Consider the following 25,025-nt stretch of genomic DNA (forward strand, 5'->3'; position numbering starts at 1 on the left):
TATTATAATTACATTTGCTTTGTATCGTTTGCTTTAATTGATAATTATTTTTACCTCGGTATATAAAGAGATCGCACATTTGTTTCTGAAAACAAAATATTTGATTCTTGACACCAAATTTAAACAGTATTATACAGGATAGTGTTATATGCAATAGTATTTAAAATACTATTATCTTCAATAATATTTAAAATGCCATTATGCAAAATGGGATACTAAAATAGTATACTTTGACAAAAGTGAATACAGTACCTCTAAAGATTTTTCAGAAGCAAAAAATAGAGTGCACACATTACATCTGCCTCGTTCCAGATTATTTCCTAATTGCAAATTAGTTAGATCGTAAATAGAAATTTCACATAGTTTCACACAAGGATCGATTATCGTGTTATGATAATGATCTTTGCATTATAATTTACAGCGAAAGAGCTATTTAGTAATGCTAAGTAACGTTAGAACACAGAGAATCCTGAACACGATAACTATCGTTTAGATCCTGTTTCAAGGAGATTTATTAATTGAACCATGAACACATAGTGGGCCGATTCGAGCCACCGGCTGAAATTAACAACATCCTCCTTAATGGGTTACAGGCGCGATCGTAGATAAATCGGTATTTCTCGGTTTGATTAAAACCTCAAGAGAATCCTGGCAATTAAGCTGCACGTTAAACTGTGCAAATTATCATGCTTACTGTCGTCGATCAAACGTTCTGTTGAAGGTTATCAACGACTCGAAGGTGCTTAACCATGCGTGTGAGTGTGTGTTCCCATTAGGTAATTTGTATCGATGCTCATACCGTTCATCTTAATTCTCGTTTATGCGTATTATAAAGATCATCCGTGTTTCACTTCGATGTAAATACCGTAATACGATGGTCCTGATATCTGTAACTTGTCTAGTTCGTGCACTTTCGGTTCTACTTTTTGTTTCTTGATTTTCTGTGACCATCCATCGGTTTCACGAGCCACTGGCTTCGACCATTTGTCACTTCTGTGGCTAGCAACAGTGCGCGTTGCATAAAATGAAACTGACACCGTCAGATAAAAATATGAACATAGTTTCAGTTCAGTTTCACATTGCAACTGCGACCTTGATGTACACATTGTCTGAGAATACGGTTTTTAAATTTTTATTTAATTTCATTTAGAAAGATCAACATTGTTGTTAACATTCGACAAGACAAAAAAAGGACGCGTGTATAACACCTTAAAATATTAACATTCAAGAACGAAACATTACTTTGAAACGTCTTAAAATAATTTGTGCCAAGTTCGAATGAAAAAGAAATTAAATGAATAGAGAGCCTGCACACGGCGCGATCGAAGATGTATTTAACGAATTTGGAAGACTCGACCTGTGGTCTTCTTTAAACATCGAGTTCCACAGGATCTACGCTACATAATATATCTGCCATGGCTGCAAAGAAAATCTTTGGTACATCCATGGTTGCGTAGGCGGAAGGACAAACCGCGAACGGTTACACCTCGCGAAAAAATCCATGTTGATGGATAGAAAGTCACCTTCTGCTGCTGTGTATCTTGTCCTATTTAAGCTTCCCTAGGCCGCGACGTAATGCTGCGTGTTTAAACATGCACAAGCCTCTTTTTCCAGTGGAAACAATTTCGCCGCCGGCGTCCGGACTTTTTTCACATGCTCGTAGAAACCGGAAATCGGTATCGGTTTGACGGCGACCAAGGTGAAATCGGCAGCCCGTGCAAGAAATGCTCGCAGAGCGGCATCGACGGTTTTAAAGAGCATTACCTCTTGTTTCTCATTGCTCAGTTTTGTTACCTTGCTGTCGGCGATCTTGTTTCTTCCTGTTACAGTTTTCTATAGTGAATGTTGCAGTTCGAGACCGGTTGCCGGACCGTTCATCAGGAAGAGTCGGGACGATCGGATATAACTTATGGCTGTTTATGCTACTCTCAATGTTCATTCGCGTTCTACTTTAAAATTATTCTTTGAGGGGTTGACGTTGTCTTTGTAACAGGTTGTCTCTAACTATATTTGATTAGATAAGTAAATTCTTGTTTCAGTAAGATTTGGTGTGCTTATTTTTAACGTCAATTTGAAGAGTTCTTTATCTTCAAGTAAACTTTTAATAAATTTTTGTTGGAGCATGTACTTCCTCAACTAATTTTTGTGTGGACAAGTTTAAGCACATAATTTTTGGAATAAGTTCCAGTAAGTACTTTCTGAAGTAAGTTTCAGTAAATTCTTGTTGAAGTAAGTTTCAGTAAATTCTTGTTGAAGTAAGTTTCAGTAAATTCTTGTTAAAGTAAGTTTCAGTAAATTCTTGTTGAAGTAAGTTTCAGTAAATGCATTTTTAAACAAGTTTAAACAAAGTTTACGTTTGAGCAAGGTTCGGGAAGTGTGTCTTACAATAAGTTGAAGAAAAACTATCATTTAAGTTTAGATATCGTTATTATAACGAAGCAACAGCAGATGATTTAATCTTATTGAGAAATAAATGTGGAAATATCAAAGCAACGGTGATTTGAAAGAGGCCCAGCAGTGCGATTGACCGCTCAAAGTCTCAAATCGATGAAACGTGAGTAAAGGTTTTCATGGTATGTATTTGTCGTCCAACGTTTTTAAAATTAATGAACAGGGAGTTAGCGCAACTTTCTTCATAATGTTCTAGGCAGCGTTCATTTCTCCATGGCTGTGCAAATCCGTACACATCGGTAATAACTGTGATATTTATTTCGTAATTCTGTTTTTCCATCAAATAGTTACATACTTTCCGGGTGTTCTTTACTACTTGCGTAACACGTGGCGAAATATGCGCGAGCGAGTGCAGCGGGAACTTTCGACGATAAGAAAATGATCGTTCAAGAAAGAACTTTCAATAAAACAAGTTCACCTTGTTTATTCTCTTAATTATATTTAGCTAAAGCTGATTATTTCATTTTTAGGACAGTCGATGATTCGGTTCCTTGTTCGAATTTACGGAATAGCCTTTCCAAAGATGGCGGAGGGTTGTGAGTCGGAAGGCAACAAGCTGTATGCAGTATTTCTAACGAGATAGTGCAATTTTTCAAGTAGGTATAAATTGTACATATACAAAATAATTATTAAGAACAGTCCATCCATGAACATGTCCAACCTAACTTTGAGATTTATTTACAAGTGATAAAGTCAGAAGTCAATTAGCAATTTTATATTTTACACCTATTTATTTTTCGTATTATTATACATACCTTTAATGAATTTCGCAAGCCTTGAAATAAGGAGAGTATTAAATGTAATTAATTAAAGTAGTTATTCTTGTTTGCAGCTCACAGATTCGAATTCGAGATGCGACACAGCATCCCTTGGTCGCAGGCGTCAAAAAGGATAACTTTTACCGCCTCTCGCGACCGCGATCAGTGCTCTTCTTGCGCGCATGTTTCATTAATTATGGGCTAGCAATAATAGTGATCCGCGGGCTTTCCCCGGTTTCTGCGTAAGAAATGGAGTGACCGTGAACATCAGTGAAACTAGCAGAACCGAGCTGCAAGAACCGGACACCTTCGAGCTTCACGCGTTGCGGAGCGAGTGAGCGTATCCTTTCTCGAGTATCAAGATGGTCCGAGTCTTCTACTACTTCTTCACCTCTTCATTTGCCCTAGCCGCTTCGATCTGGTACACTTCGAATTCGGTTTACGGTGTCGCTCCAGTTTCATCGCTACTCGTGACCCACATATCCTATAGTTATCCGGCGATGCAATGTGTATCACGTGTTTTCGGTTACGAGGTTTCTTAATTAACGCGCTGGCACCATTATTAAACATTCCAACGTGCTTTTATTCAAGAATATATCGAATCTAACTTCCACTTATCCCTGCTTTGATGTTAATTTAATTTTTTGCCGATTTGCATATGTAGAATGTTGAGTTACACTAAGTGAGTAATAATACTGTGAACATTTTCCTCCGCATGGATCATAAACTAAACCGAATTTATATGGTTGCTTATGGTTCGACTGCAGACTTTATAATAGAAAATAGTAGATGAAGTGTAACTTATTATAATTATTAAGAGAAGGCATCAGTTGTCATATAGATTCTGCAGTTTAGTGTTTTGGTACCAGCAGTGAATTTTTGAAACAATGCAGTGTACACATTCGCGTGTACAATAGTTCAAGGACTCCGATGTGTTATTAATCAAGATCATATATTTTCACAATAATTAAAACTCGTAATATAAAAGAGTCGTTACCTGCTCGAGCGTTGTAAACCGCAAAATATGCGAACTCCAGGAAAATGAAATTCAACCGTATTATGTTTCCAATAACACTTTAATGTTTGTTCTTCGGATAATGTAACGGGAATCGTTTAACCGTCGAAGAAACATTGTAATTCAGTCGAATTCAGCCAAAAAGATTGTGGGTCTAAGGCACGCTTGCATACAATACGTGGACGCGAGCGGTCCCAGGAACGTGTGGTTCAAGAAAGCGTAACGTGATCCGTAACTTTTTTCAAATTTAAATCATTCGCTGCTACCGTTACTTGCAAGCCCGGGCACGGAACAATGGCGCGTAAATTACATGCGGCTCCGTATTATCGCAATGCTGAACTTTAATCGATGCAAAACAACTCAACAGCAAGTAACAAAGGCAAAATTTAAGAACGAAGAAACAAAGTGTCATATTAATCGCGTTGCCTGTTCATAAATATATTGTCGATCCTCATGCATTTATGGCCGAAGAGAGGAAATAAAATGCAAGACAGTAGTAAAATCATTTAAAAAATTTAAAAGCCTTGTTGTATTATTTGTTGCAATCGACATAAATGCAATATATTAATCCTGCATGCAACTATATGAACATCTTTTAAAACGTAATAACTGTTTTAAAACTGAACTAAATCACTCGTCATCATAAGTCAAATGCGAAATACATTGTTTTTACATGTTGAAGAACTTCTTCTGGCTTCTGTCTACTGCGTTTTCCACAGTTTGCCATGGAATGTACAAACGTTTAAATATGACGGCTGTAAATTATCCAAAACGACTCGCTTGGAAGCCAATATACGGTGCTTGAACCTGGCGAGGTATTTCAACGCGAGCAATTAAGTGAAGTATATTTGGAACGCGAGGAGTTTATGGTAGCCGATTGATTTACGATCGCTGTGCTGTCGTAGCGTCTCATTGTCCGTGTCTGGACCCTAGTTATGGTCATCCTCGCGATGACTTCCCGTCTGTTTTGACTTCCGACACGCGCGTTTTCTTCGATAATTGGTCTGCGAAAGAGTCTAAACAGCCTCCGCTGCGCTGGAAACCGGCTGTAACAAGAAATCCGCCTGTCCACAGGGAAAAACATGGAACCACGAGTGTTCCAGAAAGTTATATAGGACTGTTTTTTCGATAACAAATTTTCAGAAGTGCCTCGACAAGCGATCCACGTTTTTTCCCTGATAGTCTACGCTCAACTTCGAAACGTAGCCATTACGGGAATCGAACCTCTCACTTGAAATTTCGTAGAAATCGAACACGCACTATGTACAGCAATTTCACTTGGAGGAATGTGCGGAGGATTTTCTACGCAGCGCATTAGTGATTTTAGAAGTCTGAACCGAGCGGCTTATTTGTAATTCTTTAAATCTATCTCTTGGAAAGCATTTATCCTACAACAAAGAAAATTTTATAAACTAAAACGATAAAATGCATTGGTTTGTGATACACATTAATTAGCTGTGTTCCAAATACAAAAAACTAGAAATGTATAATATCATCCAAGAAGATTACTATGGTACTGCTGAACAATTATTTATATTTTTACGAAACATGGAATTACTGGATTTTTTGCATACAGAAGAAAACCGACAATCTCTCACAAAATTATCATTTACGAAGTACTCAATCAAGATACATTAATCAACAATAATATCTAACAACTAACATGGCCCTTATAAAAATTCTCAATAAAATCACAAAAAATGGGATTCAAGGTCACAAAATCACTTCCACAGGTTCCGCTCACATATAAGAAGCAAGAAATGATTCCAAAAGCAAGTTTAAACAACCTTCCAAATTGAAACTCTTTCAGCGGGTCGAATCGGACCCAGTCTTCGCTAGCAAGTGCACAAGCTAAGTGCCACAACTTTCGTCAATATTTAAAAAACGTGGGGCGACTGCGAAAGCAAGGTCTTCTCAAGTTAATAAAAATCTTTTCAGCGGATCCAATTGTATCCAGTCACCGCATGCAGCGACCCAAATTCCTCGTAAAATCTCTAAAATCGTGTTTAAAAAATCGGAACAAGGACTCGATATAAGCAAGGTTAGACAGTGCGGACGTGAAGGATGGCGAGCAGATGGGAACTGCGTGGATGAGCACCGGGTCTGAAGGGTTGTATTGATTTCTATGATGGCGGCCGGCCGGCGCCTGCACCCTCCGCGCTCGTGCCAGCTGGAACAGGATCGCTGCGCTGTATTTTCCGGCGAAATACAGCGATGATCATCGAATAATCATCGTGGCGCCGCGTTTCTCGTTCAAAATCATTCTGATGCTGATTAAGGAGATAACAATTAGCCACGTGTGTCGGTGAAACGTGTCGCAAACCGCCTAGGAGCCACGAAGCTGCCCTCTCAACAGCGACGATGCCTTCTTCGAGGTCCTTGACGTAGAAGTGTCAATGTTCTTGCGATGAATTCGTGCTAGACAGAACCCGTGAGTACGTGATCAATATCCTATTACTAAGGAAAACGTTGTCTCTCTCTTTCGATTTGCTGTCTCGAAGCTTTTGTGAGCTAGATTTCGATAAATATTATGAAGCCATTGTTTCTTCGTGGTTGTTTCGTGCCTGACGTTTGCACGACTATAGATGGAGGATTGTGACAGTGTTTGCTGGTACAATTTATTGGGATTGTTTCTCGCTTTTTCGTGGTAGTCTAACCTATGCTACAAGGAATGGGCTAAGTGCGCTGAAAATTTTGGGGCAGATTGAGTTTATTTTGGGGGTTCAGATGATTGTAGGAAATTGTGGGTGTTTATTGTAAAGGTTATGCGAGAGAGTGGATCTTGGATGAGTCTTGTTGAAGTTTAGATGATCTTTCATTGTTCTGTGAAGACTGCGGACAGTTTTGCTAATAGCATTAAATATCCTTAGTATTGTTTATACTTAGTATTATATATACGAAAATCATTTTGAATAATTTTCTGGCGATCCAGAGTTGAATTTTGATAGCAGAAGATCAGATATCGTGAGTTGCAAAATATAAATGTTTAAGTAAATCATTTTTTTGGAAGCGTTTCATCAAAACTTTTGATGGAAGTTAAGGGGAAGGTCAGGGGCGTTGATCTGACGCGTCCTAGTGGCTTCCTTTCTCTTTCCATGCGGGTGGATGTTTGTAGGAGGACGAGCAGGACATGAGTTATTGAAAAATAGTATTTTTTTCCTGTCAACAAATTCTATACAATCGAAATAATCCACAAAGAAAATTCAACAGTTCAATTAATTTGAAAAGGTTCGAAACCTTGCACGAGGATGATTAAATTAACTCTTTGTTCTACGACTTGTTCCACAACTGCGCGAATTAGCATTTATTTGTTACTTATACATTTCTATACCAGACAGAAAATTTATATTTATTATATCACAAACTTCGTTTGAACATTTAAATACTGATAGGTGGATCAATATTAATTACAATAGGTGAATAAAATTTAATTTCGAGTTAAGAGATGTAAATAACGTACATGTTTAATAGATTATGTTCAAAATGTTCATAACGAGTTTGACACGATATTATAGGGCAAGGGGTTAACAGCTGTAACGCTTTCTATGACCTATGACCTACGTTGTAGATGGGTCAATTTTTCAATTAAAATAGAAGTAATTCAATGTTTATCCTTCGATTATAATTTTTATTACTTACGTTTGATTAGATCATTTTCAATTTTGAAACGAACAGTATCAACTCGCCGTTTATCGGTTATATTTTCCTCTTTTCCGTTTTAATTAAGGAATCGGTTTTGCCCAGTTAACTCGTCGTTTGTTTTCGATTCCACGGTATTGTAAAAATTTGTTTTCTTTATCTACTCATATAATTAAGACTTTCTCCCATCTTCTTTCTCCTCGATTATCGATTGCCGCTCCTGATAATGTATTCTACATTGATTTTCACGAGGAGAGATCAAATATGCTCCTACACCTTAGTGTCAAGAGTTTTCTTTTCGAATTATTTTCTAGACGTTACATCTAACTGCGAAACGATCAAGTGATTTTACACGGTTATCATGTTTTTCCGTTCATCCGAGGGGTAAAAAAGAATTTGATCAACTTTATTAAAACAACGCTACAAATATATCGGAGGCGCGCACATCTATTAATTGCTTCTCGGCAGATATAAGTTCTTATCACCTGAGATAACATTTTTAATACCTGAATTTCCCACGATCACGGAGGGTATGAAAGTCAACGTACCAAGACAGTCGCTTTTATCGAGCACACTCCTCCGTCTCTCTCCTTATAATTGGTATTATCTGGGATTCGATGGTCTCGTTGTTCTTGTTACCTTTTCCCGTTTCCTGCGTCTCGTTCGAATTATTATATCGCGGCGAAACTTTCTCCGGCGCCGCAAATGCATGCACGAGGTGACCAGACGTAACTCGCGGCTCGATTCACGACTGATCGATAATGCGAGTTATGGTAATTACAATAGCTAGGGCACGAGAGCGAATTTACTCCACCGGGCAGAACGTTCGCGTTACACGTTTGCCAAGAGAAACGCCTGCTTTACGAAATCCACTTTCGTGTGGACAGTTTCGCGCCTGAGCATACTTGCTCGACAAACCATTTTTTTTCTCAGGCAATGACGAAACATTGCAAGAATATTTTCATACTGTATTGACCAGCAAATACAGTTTTTTCTAGTTCCTTTCGATTTGGAAAAGGAAGAACAGCCTCGTAAAGTTAAAAAAATATACTCTTAATGGAAGAACGAAAAGCATATACTATTGTATTATTTTATGTTACGATAATTTCATACCGCAAATTACATATCAACAATTTTAAAGCACGATCGTTCCATGAAAACATAAATAGCGAGCAAGATCGATGATCTTACTGTATTTTAATGAATATTATAATTATATACTATATAGCAGGTATTAACAATTTACTTTATATTTATACTTTACATACAGAGACAGATTTCAATTATTGTAACAATTACTAAAAGCTAAAACATCTACAATTGACTCCAAAATAATCACATTTCAACGCAGACATTAACTTCTTAGTGTTCGCTAATAGCGCCGTTTTGGCAGTCCTTGAAATTCTCAACCCTTCCATTCTCAAGGGAAACTTACAGTAAATGTGTTAAAATTTCTCGAGGAAGGCGATTCCGAATAATGATCATAGAGAAGAAGAAATATGCTTTCTATTAGATCGCAATTAAGTCACAATCATACAGTACACCGAATGATCAATCTATTAATTAGTCGCCTCTCACGTTCCTCTCGATCGAACGGAACCGTTCTTGCAGTTTATTTCGATCGCATCGATCTTTCTTCTGCAGAACCGTCGATCACCATTTCTACACTTACATTTCTACATCGTTGTGCAGTTGATCGAAGAAGCCAAGCGAAAGTGAAACTCTCTGCACGCGACGAGGCTTGAGAACAAGAAAGTCAGGGGCAGAGAACATCTTATCTAAAACGTAATTTGTTTAAATAACCGACTTGCAACGTTCCGGCTCAGTGGTCGGACATTGAAAGTTACTTACGACGAATGGGCCGCGAATAACTGTTCGATGATATTTTCTGGTCTGCCTCGATGCTTGTCCAAATTAAAACTTCGAATTTCTTCCTTTGAATCAGTTTATGCTCTGGTTCTCGCTTGCTGCTAAGCGCCACATACATTTGTGTAGCGTAAATTATATGCAATTTGTATATGCTTGCCTTTTGGATATTGGAAAGATAGAAACAGGGGTTTTGTACATTTTATGAATATTAATTAATTTATTAATCGGAACTGAGATAATACCGATGAAAATTCCGACAATGTCTTGTTTCGTATGTTTATATGTTATATACACTGACTGTAGATTTTATGCTATTATGACAGAAATTATGTAACTAAAAGCGGAGCAGTGGAAACATTCGAATAATTTAAATATTCTACTATATTGTTTTCAACTCATGCTAAAATGCTTAAGAAACCAAATAAATATTTATGTAGCTACTGTGTGTTTTAAGTATCGTGGACAATTTTGATCTTTCCCAGATATTCGCACACAAAAACTACAATAATAACGATAGTTGCAACAAATATTGTAAATTTATATTTTATATCACTAAGAATATACGATAAAAAAGGATAAGACGTTCTTGCAATATGAAAGAATAAAAGAAACGTTAATATAAGTAAAATAAAAAGAAAGTAGGTGTTCCATTATCACGACTTCGTTAAAAAATATTGACCAGTACAAATGTTACTAGGTTTTTTTTTTGTGTAAAAGAGTTGAACTAATATTTCCAGTAGTAAATTATAACTTTCTAGTTTGGTGTTCATTAATCAAATAACTTTGACATTGTGGGAATATTTAAAGTAGCTGTGGGCCATGTTGAAGATAAGAACGACGAAGTTATGGTTATTATGAACAGCGTTTCGATTCAATGCCAATGTCAGGGTACAACACGTGCCGATCGGGCCGAGCCGCTCGGCTGGCTTTTCCTGCAATTAAATGCGCGTTGCACACCGGTCGGATGCTGGCCTGCACTTTCTTCTCGCCAAGCGAACCCGCCGCAATCACCTCGCTTTCGAGGTCAATGTCTAGGCCCGCCGAGACATCGAGAGACACGGGCTGAAACACGATAGATTCGCATCTTACCGCTGTGAATTTTCCACGGCCGTCCATCAGTCGGTGTCGTGCTGCACGTGCAATTACGCTTGTAAATATCATCGGCAGTGCACTGACAGATTATCTTGTCTGCGAGGACGAGTGAACTCGCTGCTCTGTCTTACGCTTTCTCAAAATCGATTGAAGTACTTATAGGAAAGTTTCTAAGCAAATGTGGTCCTCTTTCGCTTCAGACATTGTTTACACGTATTTAATTTCAATTTTAGACAGAAAACATTTGCTTCTATTATTATTAGAGCTGTTGAAATCGTCAAAGTTGGAAAGTGTTTAACAAAGTAAAAGTGTCTAAAGCAGTGCGTTTCATGTACAAGTGTCTTTTACAAAGTAAAAGTAAAATATTGTTATTAAACATTCGTTAGTGTTTATAGAATGATTCTACATAATAGAATTAGAATAAAAATATCTATGTAGAAGTTGAACATTTACCATCTTGGATTTGAAATAACATTTCGCTAAATTCTCTGTATGATCTTGCGTCTTGCAATTTATCCGGAGGTTTTTATACGTTGGAAATGTGTAAGTCTATGCAGCTAATGATATTTGTATAATGCGACGTTTGACGCACAGTAGGTGAACGTCATCCTGGAAGATGTTTTGTCGTTCGAAACAGAAGGATGAGTTTGAAAAGAAAAGTGTTCGACGGTAGATTAATCCTTTTACTTCGGTAAGAACAGCGCCGCGTGAAACTGCTCGTTTTTATTTAAGTAATTCCTCGGATTTCTTTTTCTAGAGTCACTGTGGATCGTTAGATCAGCAGACTGTAATGATAACGAGACGCAGCGTTCTCGAGTGCATCACTTTCAGTCCATGTAGAAAGCGAAATTTCTTTACGAAGCTGCGGCCATCTTGTACACGTACATTTACAACTTGCGTATGATAGAGGATATCTGATAGTTTAAAATTTATTCTTTTTATTTTGCTAATTATTTTATTAGCTATTTTATTAGTTATTTTACTAATCATTTTACTAGTTATTATGTTAGTTATTATACTTTAGTTATCATACTTTATTATACTGGTTTATTAATACGAAGATCAGTGAAACATCTAATAAATCATTTTCAATTTTAAAGTAACGATAACTTAAAACTTTACAGCCGACTGCATCTGATTATACTTTTACAAGTATGTTCAGACTGGAAAGCATTTGTTTATTTTTTTTTTATGTAGATATTTTTATTGTACATTGGAATGAAATATGCAACAAAGTAAGAGATCCAGAATTTAGCTATGTACATGTTAACTCTAAGGTGAGGAAACCTATGTAGATTAATTTAAATCTTACTGCGGTTCAATGACAAGGTTATCTAGAGTACTGATACTGATCTGCCGTGTTTCGCGTCCGTAACAGTGATGTGTAAGCCTCCTTATCACCGAACGATAATTATAATCTCGCTAGCGATCAAGTTTTTCCTTTCAAAAATTCACGTATTGGAACCCGATAAAATCTGCGTGGTAAATTTCCTCGGTAGTCAAGTCTCGACATCCGCTCGATCGATCAGTGTTGCAGTGAATTATGGCGCTGTTGTTACTTGCATCATATGTTTATATACTTCAAATATGTGTATTAGGCCTTCTATACATATATGCTTCAAAAAATTGAACACCAAACTCCCACTTTTCGGAAACATTACACTGTTATAACTACGCAAAAGAAAATCGTGCAACAAGAAGACACCGTATCCCTCGTAAATGTCTCAAATTGAAACCTTTCTAAAATCGTAAGAAATTGTTTTTCTTAACCGAAACTCACTCCAATCGAAAAATTGGAGTCTCCTCTTTCCAAGGAAACCTCAAAACGCGAAATATGATTATGTTTCACCTTTTTATGGAGCAAATGCGGGGGCCAAGTTTAGGGATTCTAAGTTGTCATAACGCATCTTAAATCATTCAAAGTTTTGCAAAATCCATTAAAAACATCGTAGATCTAGATTTGGGGGATCATTGTTTAGGGGAAACTTTACTCTTTAAATCCGTATTCACCCTGGACAGCTAAAACGGAGGTTTCGAGCTAGCAACTGCACAGAAGTTGAAATCAACGTTTGTGAAACCTTTAGTATGTCGAAATACTTTTCGGAGTCGTCGTGTAGCGACGTGTTCCGTTATCGGCGCCGGATTATTTCCCAATTGCGCGTCGACTAATTGTCGAACGATTTTGCAGCTAACGACCCGGTGAATTCCGATAATTACGATAGACACGGGCGCCTAAGCTGGCCGGGACGCCGCCGACGACGCCGGAGAAAGGAAGTGCAACAACCACTCTCTAGCCGACAACTTTTCCCTTCGTTTCAGGCCTAACAGTGTTTGCGACGTGTATCGGGTATCGTACGAGAACTCGTCTCGCCCGCAGAAAAGCGGTTTCTCCCGCGACACGATATAGATCGCATTCCGGATACCGATCGAGCTACCGTCCGGACCGTCACGATCGAGAGTCGATCCTGGAAAAGATTATACATGAGTCGTATGGCTGGATAAATGTCGAGTGGTATTTGTTCCGGTGGACGTGATGCAGCTTTATGCATGGACTGTAGATTTTTATGTCGATTGTAATTTTTGTGAAATGGTTTCCTTCCGAAAGATTTATAGAATCCTAAATCATTATCGAAAGACAATTTTTATGGGAGGTTGCAATTTAACCTTGCAAATCAATGCAATGAATTAATGGGTTGATTGATTTGATAATTGCCAGACGATAGGTATTTATCTATTTATATTAGGTGTGTAGATTTGTGAAGTGCAAACATGAAAATTAACGATCAATAGCATTTTGATTTAATTCTAATAAAAGCTTGTTACATGCTGGTTTTACGGAATAACGTATAAACATTACTGATAAAGAACTCCAGTCTGACTGACAATAAGTTATGGCAAGTTATTGAGTGAATCATGGACCACAAATTCGAGAAATTATCGAGTTATTGAGTATCTGTATTGGTCCATGCATAAATAAAAGATCAGTTGAATAATACGCACCTATTAGACTCAGAAGTCCAATTCATAAACCTGTCCAGTTAATTAATTATGCGTGCGAATCTGTAGATCCGTAAATTGATAAACGCGAGTTGTAAATGCGTGAATCGACCGAGTTATCGAATTAAAAATAATTCCATCGATTCAATAATCGAGTTCATAAATTCATCGATCAACCAGTTCCAGTTCTAGTCTCTGCAAAATGCCTTTATTCATAAATGTATAGATCAAGGTGAAGGTCGAACGAAAACGTTGAATTTATTCATGCTTTTGTTTATTAACGCTCGATAATAAATAATGGAAAAATGGCAATTGGTTTAATGAATTTCAGCGCTTAGGCGTCATCGTAAGAACAGGTTTCTTCCACTGCGTAGTAAAGAAAGACTTGTGGTATGACTACGCGATACTTTTTCAATATTTTAAGTGCATACTCGGAATATCGAACAGGGTATACAGTTCTTTTTGCGAGACTGTAAATGTTGTCGTTTCATAAAGATAACAGAGGCTTTGGAATGAATGTGGACGTAGTAAATTCTTGCGAGAAACAAATGATTTCGAAGTTCTTATCGGTGACGTGTGCAAGTGATACTCGGAGATATCCGACTATCGTTATCTTTCTGTAATTGATCAGCTAACTGTGTGTACTACCGATACGTTTCTTCGTCGCAGATCCTAATCTATGGAAAAACGAGTAGGTAAATCCTCCAGGTTAATGATCCACTTTTACAGGGATCTATCGATGCACGAGTGCAGAGGCTTTGCTGGATCTGAAAACTAGGTCTCTGTGGACCCACGAAATTAATTTCATGATTTTTAATTCCGAATGACTTTTGGGACACCCTGTAGATCGTGAAAATTATCTGTAAATTGATAGATCAATAAATTCTCTGGTGATTTTTGATTCCATGGGTACAAGTAATGAAAATAGATCGTGGATAAATTAATCGAGATGATTGCCATCACAATGATTGATAACTGAATTTCAGGATTCCAAATAATGATAATTTTTATTAGTGGATATCTCTCTAGCTTCGTGGACTTATGAACCTCTTCACTTACGGTTAGTAAACATAGAGTAAAAGTAAACTTGTCTACTCGACGATTACATTGATCTGAGAATGACTTTGGAGGTTGTGAAAATTTCACAGCGCTTTAAAAAATTGATTAGTTTTGGGGACAATAGCGTCTGCTGATTCTCAAACAATGAAACCTTTAAGCTTTAACGGCATGATCTGTTCTCGGAACGTTCGTAATGCTGGACAAACATTTGCCGAACACGACAAATATTATTCCATAGATGTACGTTCGGCCAATATTCCATAACGCACGTTTCCGCGATACACGATGACTGATGACGAATACAAGGGAAATGTGTGTCAGCGAGCTATGATATTTAGGTGGCTGCCGGGTGAAAATCACCGTGAACGCTATCTTCACCATCCATCGTCGAGATAAACCATTGATCGTGAACAATGCGATGACTACCATAATAAATAACAAATGGGACTCATTCAATATATGGTACATAGTACTATCTGCCACTAGATTTATGGTATTGAAAATTGTTTATATATTGGTATAGTGTAACAGTTGACGTCATTTCATTATCGTTACTCTTTTATTTTAAATTAGATGGTTCACTTAATTAAATGAACATTTGTACAGGGAATATAATTTCCGGAAGTAATCATTATGAACGACAATCCGTTATTATCATGCTGTTGATAATATGTATTAATTCATTTTGACATATATAATAAATGTAATATAAATAATATTTTTATATAAACATTTGAAGAATTTGTGAATATTTTTGTATCACGTGCAACTTATTCAAACGGTTAAACGATATCTTTTTTATCAGACTTGTGTACTTTTATCAATTCTTAGTTTGCATAAATATCTAGCGATTCGCCCACTGCAATTTAGTAATAACATGGACATCAATCGAAAACAGTTAATAAATACAGTATTAAGGATACATTGTTCAATATTAAACTGTACCTTTGTTAAATCAAGTTGACTCGATAAATCCGAATGACGTCAGTCATCACAACAATCGACAGGAAATCGTAAAAATCCATGGAAATAACTGGATCAATATGAAACACGCGTATTCAGCAACAACAGCTGCGAGAATTTATTATCAAACAATGATAAACATCCGCATGAAAAATATTCACAATAGTAGAAAGCTATTGTTCGAGATACAGTTGACGCGTCTGACCACGACTGACTTATTCCACTGATAGCGAAAATAGCAACTCTGATTGGCTGTAATATCGCCAATTTTTTTTGTCTAGGCGCTACTGTTATTCAAACATCTCGAAGAGTATCTTGATGTTCTTGTGCAGAGGAAACTGTATACTTGTACATATGTATACAAGGCGATCCAAAAGTGGGATGAAAAAGTAACTCAACGCGGGACGTAAATGTCTTGCGGTTGTTCTAAACTCGATGGAATAACAGTGGAGTAAATATTTGGAAGCCGAGACTAACGAGATCCTCGCAGATGGCCGTAAAACAAATGACTCGCCAGTTCATCGGTTGAAAACCGGAGAAACGGCGACGAACGAGGTCGTGTAACGAGTGGCGTTTCACGATCTTGCGTCTTAGATGACGAAGAGAACGTCGTGACGTTCTACCGGGTGTCCCGGTTGAAGAAATAAAAAAGGCCTGCATCACTTTGCAAAATGAAACCTCGGTTCCGAGATACTCGAATATTCAAATAATTCATATTTTTAATACTAATCTGTTTTGTCTATTCAACTGACTTCTTATTGTTATTTTATTGCATTTCCTTGTGCTAACTTTTCAGTATTATTTTATTTTTATATCGAGCTAATTTTCCCATTTTATCCTATTGAGCTAACTTTCTGTTTAACTTCCATTCTGCTAAGTTTTTAATATTACTTCCAAAGTTATTTGTAAAGCTAACTTCTTCCTGTTATTTCCAGTTTTATCACAAAGCTAACTTTTCAAAGTTATTTCATTTTTACCATTCATAGTGTTATTTTATGTTTGTCACTCACTATGTTATTTTATTTGTACCATACTCAATGTTATTCTTTTTGCACAATTTCCAATGTTACCATTTTTGCGCCATTCTTGATATTATTTTATTCGAACTTAATTTATTCAACTGTGGTTGCAACTTGGAAATCGTACCGCGACTAAGCTAACGAGAGATAAGTGCAACAAGTGTGCTCTAACAGATGTAAAGAAACAATTTGACTCGTCATTCCACCGAATAGGTTAATAAATTTAATTACGTAGCTCCCAATGTCCGACTACTTTACTTGTAATTAGTTGAAAAGTCTGACGAGAGCAATGGAAGCGGTGTCGTAAATTTAATCGGTTCGTTTTACGTACGCGCACGAAGTTCTGTGCCGTGGATTTTTTACTATACTGCGAGTCTCTTCCGCGTCAGCGAATTGTAGGACGATCTACATTTAGGAATGCGCTGAGTATGTATCCTGCAATTGCGAAATCCGGAGGCAACGAACGCGAATTTGCGTTATCGGAAGTGTCGAATAAAACTTTACTCGCACGAACCAAGGGAAATGAAAAGTTCACGCTTCGATCGTTACAAGTTAACATTTTAATGACTGTACCGTATTTGAAAATCGCTGAGACATTTGCTTTCGATCTTTACCGTTCCTCGGTATAAAAGTTCAACCGTTTTATATTTTCAAACACTACAAACTATCTCATTTGCTTGTAAAATCTATTTCTTTAATTTGTACGATTATAAATGGAAGGAAAAACTAATAACTTAGCAAAAAATTAAGCATGTAAAATCAAAATAAATGGGTTATTACAATGGTTCTTGAAATGCTCATGAATGGACTGCGACTGATTTCATACGTTATTTTATAAAACTCAGAATTATAGAAATATTCCATCAGTCGACTAACAGATTAAGCATTGTGATAAGTAAAAGAAAATGCTATCAATTCTTCTAACTTTATGTATTTTCTTGCATTTTAGAAATCCGAACATGTTATTATAAAAATTCACGGTCTACTCTTGAGATTGAAATGAGAATATTGAAAGAACGTATTAAATCATATTCCTAGAGATAGTTTATTAAGTCACAGATGAAATCGGTATAGACGTTGAACAACTTATTAAGATAATGTATAATTTACTTGTAGTTCGTGGCATTTGCATCTATGTTGCTCGTCTACATTTATTTCAATCAGCAATAAATCTGGAACACGGCATAAATGGCGTTCCAATGTCCTTGCATCGGTGCTGCGTCTTATTTCTGAAGCTTACAGCTTATTTATTTACCCGATTATTATTCGATTGTGATGATGGATTAGCGTTGAGGAATGAAAGAGGATCAATAGGACTCGCGATCGCCTCGGGCGAACTTTCTTCGGAGAACTCATCGCAAGACTATGAGAATCACGAAGCAGGTGTCGTGACTGCTGATAATGTAACACTTGTTAGTTAAGTGTAATAATTATCAGTGCTCGTAGGGAAATCAGCAGCGTGAAATTGTAATACTTTTCCTGTAACAACCGCGTGACATGATTGCTGACACCTTTCCCCTTTCTAGAGATTCGTTTGATCGGAAATATTTTTTAATGGATTTTATTTACTGTTTTCCTACACTTTTATCACTTGATGAAACTCGGTCTTTTCATAATCTGCTATTACTATGGCAAATTATTATCTTTTTACGCCTAGTTCTTCCCAGTTACTCTCTTTTATTCTTTCACTAGTTCTTTTGTGCAGATTTAGTTCGTTTTTGTAATTATTTATGTAATTATCTATTTGTATATTTTGTATTTATTATTAATTATTTATGTAAGTCATTATTTACTCTAACAATACGTTCGTTGATATGAGTATTGGATTTTAATAACTATACTGTGTGTCTTTATGTGAAACGAAAACGATTTGTGCAATTGTAAGAAATAAATATTAGATGAAATTTTTTCTCTGTTAATAATCATAATTAGTTGAAAACGATGTGACAATATCCTTAAATCGTATTAGACATATTCACTTTTGTCATAAATGCATAAAATCTGCAGTCTGGTAATAATTGACAGTGAAAAAAGTGTTTACTTTTAATACATCATACTTCAAATAGATCTTAGAATCTAAATTAAATAAAAATCTAAATTACATCTATACGTATGTTATAAATATTATAAAATCGTTCCAATCCATTTGCAGCTTAAGTAAGTTGAACTCTTTAATTAAAGTGCATTCATAAAACTCATTTAAATATTGCCTTCCAAATGGAAAGTAAAAAAGTGTTTAGCTGACTATTTTTGCAAGTCGTTTAATTTGCAGCCTAAAAACAAACTCCCCATCGTTGACTTGTGTAAGACCTATCTTACCAAACATGTTTATAATACTGCTAAATATTCAAGTTGAATTGATTTTTACGAAAGCAATTTAAATTAATAAACATGAATATAATAATAGTGATATTTACTCACAATAATTTTATTTATTATTCATTGTTTATTGATATAATATAAATTTAATTATCAATATTTTTGTGATCTAAAATATATTACTCTTTATCCAAAATTCCTTTAAGTATCGTTTTTTGATTACCAAGTAAAAATGAGTCAAAAACATTGCAAATTTTTAGCTCGAAAGATTTTACTGTTTACAGTCAAGTTATATCACTATTCGAGACATAATACGCCAGTTGCAAAGTAGAAGATCTACCGAGCGAAACCTCTTTACAACTGCACTCTCTTTAGTTTGGAAAATCTGCTCTCTCGATGCCCGTGTCATGGGACGGTATTAAATCCCGAATAATCACAGTCACGCCTTTAGATTATCTTATTATTATATATTTAAACTCGCGTGTTCACTGAAGCTATCTCGATATTGCTCCAAAGTCCGTAGAAACAATGGAAATTAGACGGAATCGCGATTATTAAGTATTTCCGTAGAATATAGCAATAGCGTACTAAAAGTATGCAAGCGAAAGGTCTATGAAACAACGAGATGTAGCTGGGTCGGAGGTTACTCAGTTAGTGACTTCTTTATTTGAGAGTTGATTGGTTATATACATTTCTGCTATCTCGTTTGATGTTTAGGTTTTAGGTTTCGTTTATAGGAACGTAGCCCTGCTTCACACCTGCATGGTCCCACCGAATTCCTTCCATTACCTTCTACAAAATGGAAAGTGGAGCCCCCTTGCATCGAAAAGCTTGCATGCCACCTGCCCGTGGAAAGCTCACTTTCTTAACTACCCACACAAGCGACGACCCTGCATCAAATGATGAATCTGTTCGTCAGTGAGCGAGAGTAACCGGGTTCGCTTTCTCCATACGCGGCCAGATTCCTTCTTCGATTCCATTTCTTTTTCTTCTTTGTTGTGCTCCGGCGACATTGGCCGAGAGTATAGCAAAAAGATCGAGGGGACAGCGATCGAGGATACGCAGGGATCGATTTTAACGAGGCCGCGTGACCCAGACATCAGGGCGAACAGGTTTCGCAGCAGTTACTTCCGCTTCTGCTGGAAGCGGGCCATTGTGCGGATCTGGCCTCTCGTAAAATTAACGAACTTTATAGTTGACCGACCTTTTTTCCGACACACTTCGGGAATAAAGACGTCATTAAGCCGTTCTACTCTCCGAGATGGCGCGACGGGATTCGTGAAAGGATCGAAAGGATAGCGGCGAGTTCACAGTTATTTGATTCTACTCCGTACGTGGATCCTTCCTGTTTGCTTGGTTCAGTGATCGTTACCTCTGATCCTAGTTTCTCGTCCTTGATCTAGTAAATTAAAATCTTCTGCAAATCCTTCCATTGGATTCTTATATTGTTTGTTCATTGATCGAGGTCCTAGATCTTTTAGCTTCGACACCATTTCAGTTATCATTTAAATTTTTGTTAGTCGATATTATATTAGAATGAACGTCGTCAATAGGTAACCCTAGAATTTTGTATGAAGCCTTAAAAATTGTAAGCAATATTATTCTTAACAAGCAAAATTGCAAACATTTTATCGCAAATAAATAACAAGTAATAATTGAAATGAAATCTCGTTGCTAACATTAGAATTTTGTATAGCAGTCTGAAAATTGCGAAAAATATTATTACTTACAAAATAAAATTTCAAGCGCTTGATATTCTACATAGCAGCATGAAAATCGCAAATAAATAACAATGAACGAGCTAGTAATTCTCAACAGGTAACATTACAAGCAATTAATATTTCAAATTCGTTTTTACCGCTTTGCCCATTTGAAAATCAGATTCCGAACTTTTTTTTGAATTCATAGGAATTGAACGATGCGGTATTGTCAGTGCAAAGATTTTAGGCTCGCAACCACTCCGCAGATAAGCAGGCAATAATGGGCGGCACAGGTGACGTCGAACACACGTTGCGAATGCTTCGAAGGAGATGCTGATCTATGGATGCTGTATCTCATGAATAATAATAACCCAAATATCGAGGCTGGAAGTAGGCTGTCGCCTCGCTCGTTCCTGAATGGAGTCGCTGACACCGTTAGGCCGATCTTATTCAAGCCTATAACAAGTCACATTTTCTATTCGACACACCTAGGCGAACGGCCCACAGCTCCGACTTCGAAAAATAGATTCTTCTTTGCATAACCTTTTTTACGTTCAAGAATCTACAATACGCCCTGTTACAATGATTGCCTGGCGAAGTATCTTGGAAATCTATCACAAACATTGCGAAGATAGTTCTCTTAACCCTTTCACGACAAAGGGAAACATTTTTCCCCAGTATTAAATTATGATACGTATATATAAAATTCATTAAAATATAATGTGTTAAAAGCATATTCAGCAATAATTGCCTTTAGCAATAATTGCCTGTATCTCGAAAACCGATCGTTTGATTTGTCTGAAACTTTGCCGTTGATCTGTCTTGAAACTTTCGTGTTCAGCTGATATGCTCGAAGGAATTATATGTTGTATACAAGTCTTCTGCTATGTAGAACGATTTTATTAAACCAATCAAATCGGTATAATTTACGGTTATAATGTATTTTGAGATTTAGAAGATAAAGTGGTCTTTAGGAATTATTTCTGTAAAATTGAATGGTACGTCTTTGTCAAACAAATACCTTAATGGAAATTAGGGGTATCGAACAACTTATAATAGTTTTTTTGTTACAAAATCGTAACAAATGCCTGAGCAGCAGTGTTTTTCACAAAAGGTATTTTTAAGAAAACAAAGTAACAGAGATTTTAATCTAACACTTCTTAATTAATACGTAAGTTTATCTAGCAGAGAAGTTAGATGATTAAAGTTGTGTTATTAACAAGAAGTTAAGTTGAGAAGGTTAGGTATATCATTTTTCTAGCATACGATTTTATCTAACGGACGATTTAAGCACACATGCGTCTACCTATCAGACCAACGAAGAATGTAATTAAAAATCTCATCGTTCACCTACCAGATAAAGTCACATATTGACCTAATCTCCACGAATTCCTCCCACAGGCTTTCGTTACCCCCCCCCCCGTCACCCCTCCCCCCAGATCGATTCCACGTGCATCAGCCCAACAGAATAAACGCGCAAGCAAAACCCCCCGAGAATCGCATCAACGGCAAATAAATTTCTCGCTTAATTGTTGGCTATTCGCTAAGCGCTCCCTACATTCCATGGCCGTAGCGGGACCAAGCAGCTCATGTACCGTTTGCCGGCTGGAAAAAAAAATATCGGATCTACCGAAAAAGAATCCCGGCGGACGACGATCTTCGGTCCTCGAAGAGGAAAGAGACCGACCGGTGCTCAATTTTTGGCGAATTGGTGAATCGGATGCAGGTGAAAGGTGATGGCAACGATGTCGACGATCGCTCGGGACGCTGCCGGAGAAATGCTCACGAATATTTGGAAATGCGAGTTTCACGGTTAAAGGATTGCCGGCCGGTTTTAATCTGTCTCTCACCTGGAGCCGACTTTTACGTTGCATCGCTTTCTCTCGGATCCGTATTTACATCCTCGCGTTCACCCGACCTCGCTTTAGGCTGTCGAGCTACGGCAGGCGAACAATGCGATTGCAATTGCTGCAGCGGGACTAAATAGCGCGTAGTATGAAGGTCGGACAATTCGGAAGCGATCGGAACAGGATTATATTTATGACCAAGATAATTCAATATGCTTGGGATTAGTTACAATTTTCTCTTATTTTAATTTAATTTGATTTGATTTCTTTCAACATATTTATTAAGACATTTCTTCTAATATCGTTAGCTTCTTTATAGATCATAATGGAACATGGGGCAATTAAAATTAACTGGATAGCCAAGTAATATTTATACGATTCGTAATGGATCCGAACTATGAAGATATTGGAATCTATGATCCGAGATATTAGATCTTCGAAGGTATTTCGTTGATTGCTTCCTGGAACGTTGGAATATTATTATCTTTTTAAGTTACTCAGTTCGGACCTCTTCAGAAATGAAATTTTCGATAGAATCAACAATCGAACCGCTTTTTGGAAATGCCTAGTGTTTACACCAGCTCGCAACTGGAGAAAGCGTGAGATAGCAATGTCGTACTTGCAACTTGTTTGATCATCTGCATAATCATTGATTTTTCTCAAACATTTGTCAAGAAGCGTCGTTTAATTTTTTTTATTCTCAATCTTCACCGCGAAGTAGGTTTGATCTAAAGAGTCGTCATACTTACGTATTAATTGAACGATGTTCTTCGCGTTAATTGATGTAGACTTTAGAAATTAATTGATTTACACATTCCACGTTAGTTACTTTAAGTTTTAAACATTAATCATTTTAGACATTTTGTTTCTTTAACTTTTCTACACTTTTTACATTAATTGTTTTACACTTATAGTTATTGATTGCTTTACACTTCATACATTAATTGTTTTACACTTTTAATTGTCGATTGCATTACACTTTTAATTTTAATTCTTTCACACTTTTAATATTAATTGCTTTACGATGTTCACATTAATTCGTTCAGAGCCTACATCTCAGACTGTATGAATCGAATATGGTAGTCATATTTTCTGGAGATCTCAATTTATGGTTTAATGCAGAACAGCGTAATTGTCCGTTCGACGTATCTATTGTCGCAGTTACTTCTTGATATCGATCTCAGAATTGCAAATGGATTATTCTGTTCGCGCACCGGCGAGCACGGTTTAGCACTATCTAGATCCTGAGCACGCGAACGGTGTCTCACCTTCTATTGTCTTCCAACTCGCAGGTGAGCTATCCGTGTTTCATCGACGTCGACAATCTGTTTCACAAATGACCGACTAATTCCCTCGCAGATTTATTAAACTCCATTAACTACTGATACCTCGATTAACCGTTTACCGTAACGCAATTTGTACCGATAATGGCCGCTGATCGATCAAGAATCCTGGAAACTTAGACCAATCTTCAGCCAGTTTGCTAGAGTCCTGCAGAGAAGAAAGTTACGTCGGATGGGAATAGAGTCTTCAATCCAGATTTATGAAAATTATATACATTTCGTTTTTAGATTAAAAGAAAATCTGAACTTTCTGATATCAATTATTCAACGTAACATCGTTCAGGCTTTCCTCCATGAAACAATCTGTCTCTACGAAAAGATGAATTCAGTAGATCCTACGATGAACAAATAAGAAATTAATTATAATTATCAAGACTGTTGTTAATGGAGATTTTTAAAAAGTATACTACGTAACAAGAATCTAGAAGCAATGGACAAACTCAGAAACGAGAATTACTATCAACGCTTTGACCAATTTTTATAAAACAAGCAGACCCGCAAAATTCCTTAAAATCGACCTAATTTAATTAATGAAAGAAAAATTGTACGACACTGAACATTATTTCAATCTCCTAATGTTTTGCATATCTCAACCGAAGCGACACTGTTTTTATTAATAGAACTCCATTAGTCGAACACGTCTGATTAACACGGAGCAAACCGGACGTTTTACGAAACCAGAGAAACGCCACCTGAACCACGTTTTATTTCATTTCCGAGTATGTTAGGCTCGCTTTGTCATATATTTTCTAACATCCCGCGCGACTAAAGTGACGAAACAAATCAGCACCATTAGCGTGGTACACGCACCGCGCCATTCTGAATAAACATAAGGGGGCAGGCTATATCGTGCGAGATAAACGAGAAGCGGAGGCTAGTTAGGTCCAGAAGTGACCTAATAGAAAGCAAAACGGTACTTTAACGGAACGCAACGTCGAGCCGGGGTCGGTCCGA

General features: G+C 36.9%; 1 protein-coding gene and 1 long non-coding RNA gene across 4 annotated transcripts in view; both read left to right on the forward strand.

Annotated features, from left to right (window-relative positions):
• The first annotated feature begins 1,143 nt into the window (after nt 1–1,143).
• On the forward strand, nt 1,144–5,606 carry LOC144478380 (uncharacterized). Of its 3 annotated transcripts, none has more exons than XR_013495332.1 (3): nt 1,144–2,187; nt 2,415–3,047; nt 3,284–5,606. It is a non-coding gene; the product is annotated as an uncharacterized LOC144478380 (long non-coding RNA). The 3 variants fall into 3 exon arrangements; XR_013495333.1 differs by lacking the exon at nt 1,144–2,187 and having other exon boundaries at nt 2,238–2,690; nt 2,922–3,047; XR_013495334.1 differs by lacking the exon at nt 1,144–2,187 and having other exon boundaries at nt 2,238–2,573; nt 2,922–3,047.
• A 777-nt stretch (nt 5,607–6,383) lies between these two features.
• LOC144476390 (very long chain fatty acid elongase 4) overlaps nt 6,384–25,025 on the forward strand; it is a 35,838-nt gene continuing 17,196 nt past the window's right edge. Inside the window, exon 1 of the mRNA XM_078193275.1 lies at nt 6,384–6,655. The gene's annotated coding sequence lies outside the window, so the exon portion shown is untranslated. The remainder of the gene's footprint in view (nt 6,656–25,025) is intronic.

This window comes from Augochlora pura, chromosome 2 (assembly GCF_028453695.1).
Source record: "Augochlora pura isolate Apur16 chromosome 2, APUR_v2.2.1, whole genome shotgun sequence".
Taxonomy (NCBI): Eukaryota; Metazoa; Arthropoda; class Insecta; order Hymenoptera; family Halictidae; genus Augochlora; species Augochlora pura.